Source organism: Peromyscus maniculatus, chromosome 7, assembly GCF_049852395.1.
Source record: "Peromyscus maniculatus bairdii isolate BWxNUB_F1_BW_parent chromosome 7, HU_Pman_BW_mat_3.1, whole genome shotgun sequence".
Taxonomy (NCBI): Eukaryota; Metazoa; Chordata; class Mammalia; order Rodentia; family Cricetidae; genus Peromyscus; species Peromyscus maniculatus.
Window position 1 is genome coordinate 109,197,469 of NC_134858.1, and position 13,776 is coordinate 109,211,244.

The following is a 13,776-nucleotide window of genomic DNA, read 5'->3' on the forward strand; positions in this document are numbered from 1 at the left end:
TTTGAGTTTGCGTAGTTGGAAATGAGTTTGAACTCCTGGGTGCCAAGGCTGTGTATGTAATACTGTCTTTCTCTCATGACCAGGTCTTATGTCATAGGACCATAGCTATTTGTCTCTGTGGACAGCATAGTATATGAACAATGTCTCTCTCTGATGTGACATTAATCTGGCTGACTTGTGGTATTCTAATTGTACTGAAATGTGATTTTGATTGTATGTTAATAAATAAAGTTGCCCGGCTAGCTCAGTCGGTAGAGCATGAGACTCTTAATCTCAGGGTCGTGGGTTCGTGCCCCACGTTGGGCACCAGATATTGATGTAATCAACAGTCTTATTAAATAAGAAACACAGAAACAATGTAAAAGAGAGAGCCAAGAGGTCAGAGCTCAGAGCTAAAATCTCACCCTTCCACCTGCGGTGTCCCAGCTTCCCGAAAGAGAGCTATATCCTGTCTGTTCGTTTTTTTTTTTTTTATAGTATGTTGTTCTGCCTTCTCATTGGTTGTAAACCCAAACACATGACTGCCTCGTCACTGTCTGAATGTACAGCCCCCTAGGTCTTAAAGGCATATGTCTCCAATGCTGGCTGTATCCCTGAACACACAGAGATCTATGGGATTAAAGGCGTGTGCCACCACCGCCACACTCTGTCTATGGCTTAATAGCTCTGACCCCCGGGCAACTTTATTTATTAACATACAATCAAAATCACATTTCAGTACAATTAGAATACCACCACACTGACTGGTCTCCAGGGCACAAGCCAGAAGCTCTCTAATCTGCATGTAACTGAAATATGTGGACAAGAAACGTGTGTGTGTGTGTGTGTGTGTGTGTGTGATATGCTTCTGCATGTGTGTAGTATATGTGCTCTTGAACTTTTTTTTTTTTTTTGGTTTTTCGAGACAGGGTTTCTCTGCGTAGCTTTGCGCCTTTCCTGGAGCTCACTTGGTAGCCCAGGCTGGCCTCGAACTCACAGAGATCCGCCTGGCTCTGCCTCCCGAGTGCTGGGATTAAAGGCGTGCGCCACCACCGCCCGGCAAACTTTTATTTTACTTTAATGTCAGGCTGATGAGATGGATTAGCACATAAAAGGCACTTATCATCAAGCCTGAGGACCTGAGTTCTATTCCTGGGACCCACATGAAGGAAAGGGAACTGATTCTCACAAGTTGTACTGTGACCTCCTGTACTGTGGTGCACATGTGTGCACACACACACACACATACACACACACACACACACACACACACACACAAAATTATATTTTTAAAAGTTGACTGTATATATTTACTGAAGATTATATTGTCATTTAAGGACATTTCATCAAAATATGTTATAGGTTGAGCACATTAACAATGATTGTTATTTATCTGTCTGTCCTAGATATCTGGCACCAGAGGAACAGATGAAGAACGTGTGCTGTATCTACACAATGGGGTTCTTCTTTAGTCATAAAGAGGAAAGTAATGTTGTTTGCAGGAAAATGATGTAACTGGAGATAATAACATTAAGTAAATTAACCAAGTCTCAGAAAGACAAATAATATGTTTTCTATCATTTGGGGTTCTTGGATCATATATAGATAGATGCATGTATGTATGTATGTATGTATGCATGCATGTATGTATGTATGACCTGAGAGTGGAAGCAAGACTGTTGAGGAACAAAGAGACTTAATGAGAGTGGAGAAGGGTGAAGGGACAGGAAAGCAGGGGGCGGAGCTCTGATCCAGTTTTAAAGTAGGACTCTGTGGCTCCTCTGGAAGCCTGCCAAATGCTTTTGGGATCAAATCTGTGATAACCTGAGGCATTATGAGGGACAAGACTCCTTCTACTCAGGGAGCTCACGGACTTGAGTCCTATCACCTCCTGCAGGACAAAGGGTACTCTAGCTGAGACCACAGCTGCCCAGCCCAGTCCTCTCCAGACTGTCAACCCCACACTCTCACCAGCAGGAGTTGAGGTTGTTGAGCTGCATGTCTGTGTTACCTACAGGGCAGTGTATAACCAACACAGGAGTGTGGGCTGGGAAGGTCTTATCAGAACCTTGGAGAAATGAAGGCTGAAGGAGGTCAAGCAACCAGCTTCAGGTCAAACAGCTCTTGAAGACCTGGTTCAAAGTTAAACCTGCCCTCTGCTGACCCCATGCACGTTCCTTTCTTCGTCAGTGAGTCTCTAGGTGTTGGACAGGAGTGAAAGGCAGTTACCTCAGGTCTCAGGAACACAGGACTTCTGATGCTCAGTGAGTGTGTCAAGGGCTGTGGAAGCAGGTCTGTGGTCTCCAGAAGTTTACACGTGACGACAGGGAACCCACAGCACTTCCTTTCCTTGCCCTCGTGTGTGTGTGTGTGTGTGTGTGTGTGTGTGTGTGTGTGTGTGTGTGTGTGTGTGTGTGTCTGGACATTGTGTCAGGTGAGGAAGTCTGCCTGCTTCTGGAGCCAGAGATTTCATTGGAAGCCAATGAGACATTTCTTTGTAAGACGGATTGTTAAATGGTCTTATTAATAAAAAACCTGGGTGAAAACTGAAATATCAGAGAAACAGAATAAGCCACAGCCAACCTCACTTCGCCAACTCCTCAGCCAATCCTGTTTCCACGAATCCTCAGACTGAAAGCCTCTGAGTCCTCACCCCTGTGGGTCTCAGTTGAACTGCTCAAAAGCCTCTAGTTCCTGGTCCTCATGCCTTATATACCTTTCTGCTTCCTGCCATCACTTCCTGGGATTAAAGGCGTGTGTCCTTACCAAGCAAAGACATGAGATCTCAAATCCTGGGGTTAAAGGCATGTGCCACCACTGCCTGGTGTAGCCTTGAACTCACAGAGATCCACATAGATCTCTGCTGCTCCCCGCCCCGCCCCCGCCAGTGACAGGATTAAAGGCTTGTGTGCCACCACTGTCTGGCCTCTATGTCTAACCCAGTGGCTGCCTCTGTCCTCTGATCCCCAGATTAAGTGTTATTTGTTAGAGCACAAATAAAACATCACCACATTTCTTACTGAGGTAGATTGCTTGAAAGACATGCCCGCTGATGAAATAGGAACCTAGTTGCAAGCTCAAACAAGCACTTTCTTCATACATCCCTAATGGAGCAAAGACCAGAGAGGAAGATATAAAATGAGGAAAAACAAGTAGAATTTGATAAGCACACAGGTCACAAAAAGATTAACTCCTCTGCATAACCACTAAGGTACAGTTCTATTTAAAACATTCTTTTTTAAATAAAAGAATTATAAGATGATTTTATGTGTCTGTGTGAGTGTACACCATGTAGGTGCAAATGCCCCCCAAAGCCGAAGAAGGTATAGGATCCCCTGAAGATGGAGTTACAGACAACTAGAGCAACCTACATGGCTACCGAGAACTGAACTCAGATCCTCTGGAAGAGCAGCAGGTGCTCTCAACTATTGAACTACAAATATTCTTTTTTTTGAAAAGATATTTTAATTTAATTTTTATTTTAAGTACACATTTGTCTGTGTGAGGGTGTCAGATCCCCTCGAACTGGAGTTACAGATAGCTGTGAGCTGCCATGTGGGTGTTGGGAATTGAACCTGGGTCCTCTTGCAGAGCAGGCAGTGCTCTTAACTGCTGAGCCATCTTTCCATCCTCTCCATAAATATTCTTACATACATTTTCATGTGCTGGAAATGACTCATACCTCAGTTCTTAAAATTTCTGTAAATTTGATTCATTTACTTATTCATTTATTGATTTTGGGGTCAAATGATGGACCTTGTACATAATAGTCTACCACTGAGCCACAACTCCAGACTCACATATTAGAAGGCTCTCCAAGTAGGGGATCATTTCTTCCCTTATTCATTAAATATTTCAGTAATGAATATCTATTTGGATGCTACCAGGAGCCAGGCATGGCATAGTACTCAATTTTGGTGACAAAACATTGAAAAATATTCAACACCAATGAAATTGATCTCCTTAAAATTTAAAGTCAAGTAGGCAGGGGAAAAATGAACAAATGACAACATACTTGGGCGAGGACTTAAGTTACAAAGGGAAATAAAAAGAGATACAGGCTTTAGAAGGTCATAAGAAGGCTTATTTGACAGGTGACATTTGAGCAGAGATGTGAAGAAAGCAGTGGGTATGTGAGTAATGTAGGAGAGCATTGTGGGTAGTGGAAAACTAGCAGAAAGACATTGTTGGTAGCTGGACAAAGAGCAGGAGAGCATTATGGGTGATGAGAAAGCCAGCAGCAATGGTCCCAGTGAAAAAGCCATGTCCCCACAGCAACCGATGAGGATGTGGCAAGGTCACTGATCCAAAATCAGCTTCAGTTGGGGCTTCCTTGTTGGTCGTGGCAAGGGCTGTGGAATTTATCCCAAGGGCAAGAAAGTCTCAAGGGCTGACTTTTACTTAAAGGGATGCTCTGGGGAGTTTTTGAGAAACGGGGGCAAAATTGAGCAAGGAGACCTGCTGGGAGATGCCTGCAGTAAGTGTCTGGCCAAGAGGGGATTCTGACAGGTGTGGTGAGACCCACTGGGATCCCCGGCACATTCTGAAGGCAGACCCAGGAGTTTGTTGAGGGGTTGGATATGAATGAGTAACTCTAAGATTTTTGATTAGTGCAACTGAGTGAATGGAGGCATGCCCTTTTACTAGAAGGAAGGACGTCAGAGAAGAGAGACTGGGAGGTCTGAGGTGCTTATTTAGAATTCAAGGGGAGTCTAAGTATTGGTAAGTAGATACATGATTTTGGCATTCAAGAGGAAGGACCAAGCTGCCTAGTGAGTGGGGAGCCATGAACAAGGCCATAAGACCAGTTGAAATCATTACAAATGCCATGAGCAGACCCTAGAGAGACTCTATCTGAAGACAGAGCTCGGGATACTGCAAATTTATGTGAAAAGAAGAGTCATGAGCAAAGGCCATGGTGTTTGAGAAGAAGCTGCCCAGGAAGGAGACGCAGAGAAAGGGTGTAATGGAAGCTAAGGGAAGGAAATGATTTAGAGAAGGCTGGAAAGCCAGTGGGGTCAACTTAATCCCAGCACCAATTTAAGTCAATGAGGTTTAGGGCTCTGCAAAGGAAGGCCTTTGAGAAATCTTAGCAACACAGCAGATTCAGGGATGCTCTGAGGGTGCGGTGACAAGGTTTCAAGAAAGCATGGCCAGAGGGGAAGACAGCAGGCGTGGTGGCAGGTGGGCAAAGGCAGTTTGAGTTTGCCGTGAAGCAGATTAGTAAGAAGACAGTGGCCAGCGGGAGCTGTAACATCTCAGCGTTGTTTGGGGAGCATTTTGTTTAAATGCTAGTTGTTTTCGAGCTACTTTTAATCTGATGATGCATGACAGGGGGGGGGGGTCACTGTTGGAGCTCTGTCCTTGACTAGAGGATACGGGGTGGGTGTAGCATACAAGAGCAGAGCTGACTGGCAGAGTGACACAAGCGAGCTGGCAGAGCTGGTTGTTTACAGATGTGTGTGTGTGTGTGTGTGTGTGTGTGTGGTCCACATACATACAGGTGCATGGAAGGCAGAGAACAACCCCATTTGTTGTACCTCAGATGCCACAGCAGTTTTTGAGACAGAAAGTAGTCTAAGCTGGCTAGACAGTATCCTCAGGGATCCACCTGTCTCAACTTCCCACAGTGCTGGGATTACCGGCACATGTTACCATGTCCAGCATTTATTTTTACTGCGGTTTCTGAGGATACAAGTCCGTATTGGCACTTGCAAGCATTTTACTCACTGAGCCTCCTCTAGGCCAGGGTATGGATCTTTTGATTGTTCAGAACATGAGAGAGGCCAGGAGGGAGAGGGCAGAGAGGAAGAGAAAGCTCAGCTTACAGATAGAAGAGAGTGTGCACTCTGGACAAATGTACAGTGGGAGGCACAGAGCATCTATGACAGGTCACTACCTATCTGGCAGATGAGAGACCGGACGTGACAATTTAAATGCCTCCATTACAGAAGTCTCTGACTTCAAAGCTCCCAAAGCCAAATGAACTTTGGAGAGAAAGGAGCTCACCTTCACCCTCTTAGGAAAATCTCTCGGCTTAGCACGATTTGTCACCCTGGTGCCAGCTGGGGTTTTAGAAATGATCTATGCAGCTGCCATTTAAACAGCACTTAGGTGGCAGTTAATTAGGGAATGCAGAAGTCAGGCATCCCGAGAGCACATGGAGAATTTAGCCTGAAGGTGACCATAATGCAGACATGTTGATTCACCAGTTGGGGAAGCTGCAGTTGCAATGAAGCTAATTAACCAGTGTGTGCTTGACGTTCTGAGCAGGACCTCAAGTCTGAACTATGTGGGAAAGTGTGCTGCGAACCCGTCTGCCCACACTTGGGAGGCACACACTCCCTGTGGGCACTCAGTTCAGCTAAAACCGCTAGTTGCCTTTACAAACGTCTTCTCAGCCATCTCAAACCGCATCACTAGCACACTGGCTTTCCTATCTGGATTCAGATGAGGTCATCAGAAAGCTGTTGACAAGCAAATATCTCATCCTGAATTTCCCTATGTGAGCTACATCTTTGGTTTTGAAAATCAATGTGTTTTTTCCTCTTGACATTTTATGGCCTCTAAAATAGTTACATCTCCCATTGAAATAGTCACTGGCTCCTTTTTTGCCTGTAAAGATATGACTAAGTCAATTGATGATCTAAGCATGAAGAGAATGAGTTAATGAGGTGATTGACTCTCATGTGTGTGCATTCCCTCTGAAACACACTCTCCTTCACCCTTCATCAACCCCATGGACCGCTAACTGCATCTATTTCAAGTCTGGCTGATGCTGTGGGTTGTCAGACTGTCTCCCAAACACACCCAAGGCTAGTGGGCAGACAGTGCATTCCGGGCCTTGGGAAGTACAGGGCCTATGGTGAGCTTTCCAATTTTATGCTGAGCTTTTATTTTTGAATAGTTGTATTACTTTCATTTGTGCGTGTGTGTGTGTGTGTGTGTGTGTGTGTGTGTGTGTGTGTATGCACACACACACACATTTGCATGTATGTGGAGGCCAGACCTTGGGAGTTTTCTGTCTTAGTTTTTGAGACAGCCTCTCTCACTGGATGTGGAGCTCACTGATTGGCTGTCCCGTTAGTCCCAGTTCCTGTCTCTGCCTTCCCCAAACACTATGTCTGACTTTTTAGGCAGATTCTGGGGACTGGAACTCAGGTTCTCATGCTTGTGTAGCACGTATTTCATTGGCTGAACTACCTCCCCAGCCATGCCTGATTTCTTTTATTGCAAGCACAAAACATTGGAGGTTAGAGCCACTGCAGTTTAGACAGTGACTTAAAAGTCAGAAAATTTCCCCCTGTGTCTGCCTGGCTCTGTTGCAGTCATGTTAATGAACAGGCAGGTAAAGCAACATTTATTGACTAGGACTGACTGCATGCATATTCTGCTCCCTATAGCTGCATGGTTGAAGCAAGTCTCTGAAACTTCATGGCTTGAGTCCCACCAGGAAAGGGGAAATTTAACATAGTGCTTCCAAATTCCCTCACAGCTCTGACCCTGTAGGGCACTGTAATACAGAGGACCAGAGTCTGTTCTTCAGAAGTGTAGGGTGTGCTCCTACAGACAAGCAGCAACGTTGAGATCAATCCGAGGTGACACCAGACCATGCACCGATGTCACAGAGTAATAAGTAGACTTCGATTGCTGCCGAGTCTATGCAGTCAGAGAAAGGGAGGCATCAGTAGGGGCTAGAACAGTCAGATATCCTTGACAACCCCAGAGGGTGGATCCACTTCTGTTTTTTGAGACATGGTCTCATGTCTTAAGCCTAGGTTGGCCTTAAACTTACTATGAAGCTAAGGATGACATTGAACTTCTATCTTTGTTGTGGGGCTGTTCTTGATGGATCTAACTCATCCAACTTTGTCTCTAGCCACCATCTCCATCTCAGACACATGGACACAGCCAGAGCACCACCCACCCCAAATTCCTAAAGACGTGTTAGCTATTCATGTCTTTGTTTTTCTAAAATGACTCCAGGGTATAATGTCAGCATAGTCATACACTGTCCTTAGTATGATATCAGCATACTCATACATTTTCCTGAATATGATGTCAGCATAGTCATACATTCTCTCCTGAGTATGATGTCATACAGCATAGTCATACATAATATCTTCAGACATTCCTCCTTGCAACGAGAATCTGTGTACTGAGAAGAAATGAGGTGAGAAGCCACCAGTGGTTAGGAACAATGTAAGCTCAGAGACTAATCTCAGTGTAAGGAAATAGTCTGAGGTCCCATTTGGTACTGAGAGGAGAGGGATTTACAGTTAGATACCCAGCTTCTCAGTGGATGGGTGAATAGAGGTGGTGACCATGATGGATCTGGGCTGGAAAGGGCAGGAGAAGGCAAATTTAGAGGTGATTGGAGCAAAGAATTTTGGGTCACAATACTTCTAAATTGACTGTTCATTATAAACTTGCCTTTATTTTTTAACTTAGAAAATCACTAGCAAGGTTTACACTGTTTTCTAAGGTATATGCACGAGGGCTTCTTATTAGCCTGAAGAAAGGCTCGTAGAGTCAGTTACCTGATGTAGCATGAAGGGATTTTGTGGAGTGTTTCTATGACCCTCCTCATCCTTGGAGTCTTACCAGGGGAAGCCTTGTCTCGGAGGCACAGAGGCTGAACTGGAATTGTAGGTGTTGACCTACCAAGGACAGTCAAGCCAAGCTGGAAGATACTGCAGCCACCATGCCCACTACGTGTAGCCATACTTGGTCTCTTCTGCTCCATGGGTTGTTGCTGCTGTTGCTGAGGGAAACTGGGGAGGGGGGTCAACCCTGGGGCCAATGATATTTCTTCTCAAGAGTGAAGAGAAGAGCTTGACTCTTGACAAGTGTTGGCTCCGTGCATCATGGAAAAACCATCTCGAAAGCACATGAGAGGTTTAGATTATGAGCGCTCCTAGAATTTGATTCACAGAACCCACTGACTAAATAACCAGAGGGCTAGGGAATAAACATGTATACTTAAGTACAACACAAAGCTTGGTTTATTAAGCATGGCCTTGTAAATAGTAGGCATCCATTACAGTCTGAATTGTGTCCTCCCTAATTCTTATACTGAAGGCTTAACACTCCACCCTGTACCTCAGAATGTGACTATGTTTGGAGATCTGGTTTTTACAGAGGTAATTAAAGTCAAAACAAGACCATTACAAAGTGCTCTAATCCAATCTGACTGGTGCCCTTACCAGAAGAGGAAATTTGGGGGATGGGAAGATGGCTCAGTGGGGAAAATTTTGCCTCACAAGCATTAGTATCCAAGTTCCCAGCCCCATATAAGAGCTGATGTAGAATCATGCATTTGTAACTCCAGCACCTTGGTGACAGAGATAGGTGGATCACTGGAGCTCAGTGGCTAACCTGTAGCTAAATTGGTGAGCTCCAGGTTTAGTAAGAAACCCTGTCTCCAAGAATAAATGGGCAAGCAAAAGAGGAAGGCATCCGATATTGACTTCTGGTGTCTATGCACATGAGTGGGCACTCATACCCCACCCCATACACACACACACACACACACACACACACACACACACACACACACACACACACACGAAGAGATTTGGACACATAGACACATGAAGGAATGACCAGGTGAGACACTGAGGAGGCAGCCCAAGCCAGGAGATCAAAGCCTCAGAAGAACACAATATGTGGATATTAGATCCCAGCCTATGGAATAGAGAAAAAAATAGACCTGTTATTTCTGTCATCCAGTCTGTGGTATTTTATTATAGCAGTTGTACCAAACTAACAGGTCCTTAATAAAAGCTTGCTGGGGGACAGCACTGCCTCCCTAGAGTAATGGCTGTCTATCAGAAAGCTGCCCCGAGGAGGCTCCTGTTCTGTGCTTGGTGCTGCCCCCCCCCCCACATCCCTCTAGAGTATAATCTACAAGGTAACAAGGGTGACAACCAGGCAGGCTGTCTTAGCCTATTACCTTGGACATTTTCACACATGTGCTCCTGGAGAGTTTTAGCTCTGCATCTAAATCTCAGCTCAGAACTTCTGCCCATGTCCTGCCAGAACTTTCTATAACTTCGCTACAAAGTTCAGTATCCCATGCTTCCAGGTGCCTTGGTATCAGGCAGTCACACCCCTGCTGCATCACTGGGGCTTCATTCTGCCCACTCTCACCTTACACTAAGAGGTATGGACTCTGTTTCACGTCGTCTGTATCCTTACCTAGTGGAGTTTCTGCCATGGGATGGGCACTTTGTTCCAGTACTTGAGTAAGTGGGAGAGTGCACCTTCTGTATCAGAAGCTTGGATGTCCCATTGATTGGGCAGGGGGGATTACAGAGTCATCCAAACAGTGCCTTGCTTTCAAGACTCTGAGTCTTCCTTTCTGCCATCTTCAACTCTATCCTTTGCCACAAACCATAGCCAGCCTCCTTTCTCCTCTCCAAACCACACAACTCTGTCCCTGTGGTGGTGCCTGGCCCACCCAGTCTTCATACCATATCTTTGCAAGCTGTTTTATAGCATTGTGTGCAGTAGAAGGAAACAGAAGAAGTACGTCCTCTTGACTCTGAGGCTTAAAACCAAAAGACTTCAAGAGCCTAAGTGTAACAGTGGGCGGTGGGTGATGAACACAGAGAGAGCACTGTTCTGAGCAGGTTCCCGAACAGTCTCACCATGCTCAGGCTGCTTCCTGTGGGCACATAAATTAGCCTAGAGGGATCTCAGCAGTCACAAGGAACATTTGTCTCACTCTGGGGTGGCCCTGGGACCTGAGAAAGGCTTGTAGTGGGACCTTTGTGGGTCATATGGCATGGTTAGTTTCTTATAAAGATCCCTGAATTGCTGACCCTTGTGCCCTTGAAAGCAACTTCTTCTCTTACATTCTCTTCATCCAGACTCTAAGCAGTAACCAGCCTAGTATTTGACTCAGTTTATCAGGCCTCAGGCCCTGAAGTTATCTGTGATTACCTATTTCTGCTGTGTTTTATATCCTGCCCAGCGGCCAACACATTCATCTATACTTCTTTCAAAACCCATGCAGAATCCATCCATCTCACACACCTCGGTCGCCACCCTGTGACATTGACAGCCGTCTCTCTGAACCACTTCCGTTCTCAAGTGCTCTCTGCCCAAGTCAGGAATTACATTCTGTTTCCGCGCTTTACTTCCTGCCAAGTGTCCAACAGTGATTTTCTAAGACAGAACCTGGTAACACTTCCACACCCCAGCTGCTGCATGGACAGATGCCCTTTCAACGCCCTCCATGACCCCACTGGAACCGAGGACTAACCATCCCGGTCATTCTCATTCTCCATTCTTCTAGTCCCTTTGGCCTCTGGTCACACAAACCAAGAATACTGCTGCTGGGCCCCCACTGTTGCCTGCACCTTCCAACAAGGCTCGTCCCTTCTCAGGCTTCCTTATCTCTCACTCTTTTCAGATCTGTGCCTTGGCTCTGTTCCACTTGGCTTTTCAAGGTGCTTTTTATCATATATATTTTATTTCAAAAGAATTTTACACCCATGGAACATTGGCAAGAATACTCCCAGAAGTGCAGATCTCCCTTTTAGTAAGACTGAAGGGTTGTTAATAACTTGGCAATATTTGCTTTTCGTATCCTTCCTTCTGGCCCAGCAATAATGATTATGATTATTAGCATCATTGCTATCATTGTTAGGAGATACATTACACAATCAGTTCTCAACATTTCTGAATTCTTCAGTACGTATTTCTTCAGAAGAAATATGAAAACATACTACACAAGAATGTGATTTTGTTATCCATACCTGGATTTTGAAAAACTGGACAGTGATGTCTCAAGAGCATTAAAAATATCATTCTTAGTATCTCATCCAGGTTTGCATATTCCTTTTAGTTTTCATGCTCTTAGTCTCATTTGGGCTGAAATAGTGCGTCGGGTTTTCTTTGACTTTGGTGACATTTTCTTCTTTAAAGAACACAGAACTTCTGTCTTGTAGAGACAGTGTGCTGCAAACTGGGCTTGTCTAGTGTTTCTTCACAACCCAGTGAACTTTATATGGTTCGGAAGAGATGTCATGGGCCTGACACTGTGCCCTCAGTGTACAGTGTCAGAGGCACATAAAGCCTGGCTCTATGTTATGTATTTATTGCTTTGTTTGTTCATTCTTTGGCTTCTATTCTGGAAGGAGGTCTCTGAAAGGGCAGGGCATTTCCACCGTTTTCTGACCTTCTATGTTTCAGAACCTAACACATTATTGATGCTCAATAAATCCTGCCTGGAAAAATGAATCCAAGTGTGACCAACTCTAAATCCAGTGTGCGTGACTATCAGGCTTGCTAAGCACTCTTAGTGGTAAAAATCCCCATGGATTTGGAAGTAGAGACTTGGGGATGGGGCAAGTGGCAAGGACAAGAGAGGAAAAGCCAGGCAGAGGCTGCCTGTGGGGACAAGCCACCGTTCATTCTGCCTTGGAAGTTCTCAGCCCAGGGACACCTTGGTGAGGTGTCCACGGATGAGGGAGGAGGAGAAGGGTGGTGGCAGAAGGAGTGGAGACACCAGGGAATTGGACTCACATTTTGTTTTAATGGAGTAGACTTCATGGTAGAAAATGAGACCCTTGTGATCAGCAAAGAGGCAAAAAAGTTGATGAGAGGAAGAACAGATTTCATCCCATCACGTTAGAAAGTGAGACGAGAAGAACAAGGCCTATGGCTGAGGTCCTGGCTTGGAGTTCAGGCTGTCATAAACAGTTGACCTTATCTGTAGTTCAGAAGTTCTCTTTATAGACACTGCTGACTGGATCTAAAATTACCAGCAGGGTAAGACCTTGAGCCCAAGTTTCTGAGGCCACATCTGGGAGTCTCCTCACAACCTGTATCTGTTGTCTTCAATTTTAGGAACTCAAGAGAAAACTTCGGTCTTGAGAAAAAGTGGTTAAGGAAGTCAGTTTATACACTGACTACTTTGTGTACCTCAAGTAATACATGTGAGCCTTGATGGTTCATTTTCAATCCACAGTGGAGCATCTCCATGGCTGCAGCTGAGCTCACAGTACCTAGTTAATGGTTTTCTATTAAACGGCTCACAGCTTTAATGACTGCCAGGAGAATCTGAGCAGCAAGTCCACCCCCAGATCTGGGTAGAGTCTTAGCTGATGCTTCCCCCAATGAACAGCCAAACCATTGATAAAGACAATTGCTGAAGTTTCCCTTGCCAAAAGAACAACAGAGATTTTGGTTTTGGTTTTGAGATGCGGGTCTCTCTAATGTAGACAAGGCTGGTCTGAAACTCACAGAGATCCTCTTGTCTCTGTCTCCTGAGTACTGGGATTAAAGGTACATGTCACCATGAGTGGTAAAATGGCAAAGATTTTGATGAAGATATCAGAAGGTAAATATGGTCAAAGTGCATGATATGCTTTGATAAAAATGTCTTTATGAAACTTAACACTACAAGCAATGAATATATGCCAATATAAACATTAAATGAAGAAATATCCTGGAGTTAGATTATACCAAATGAAAGGGGGGATACCTACCCATTATCTCTCATTTTTATGTTTTAAAATTACATTATCTATTTACTTATTATTTATTTACTGTATGTGTGCATGTATGTATGTTAGTAACATGCCATCTTGTGTGTGTGTGGAGATAATAGGGCAACTTTCAGGAGTCAGTTCTTTCCTTGCGTTATGTGGGTCTTAGGGATCAAACTCAGGTTGCCATGCTTGGCAGCAAGAGCCTGACCTTTAGAGCCATCTTATCAGCCCTAACTACTAACTTTAAACATTGAAACACACTTGATATGTTGGAGAATAATTCCAAACCTTTCAA

General features: G+C 44.7%; 1 protein-coding gene and 1 non-coding gene across 4 annotated transcripts in view; one reads left to right on the forward strand and one right to left on the reverse strand.

The window, feature by feature from the left end:
• Positions 1 to 13,776, reverse strand: part of Stac (SH3 and cysteine rich domain) — a 127,232-nt gene that overhangs the window by 77,171 nt on the left and 36,285 nt on the right. The window lies entirely within an intron of this gene.
• On the forward strand, positions 234 to 306 carry Trnak-cuu (transfer RNA lysine (anticodon CUU)). Its single transcript has one exon. It is a non-coding gene; the product is annotated as a tRNA-Lys (tRNA).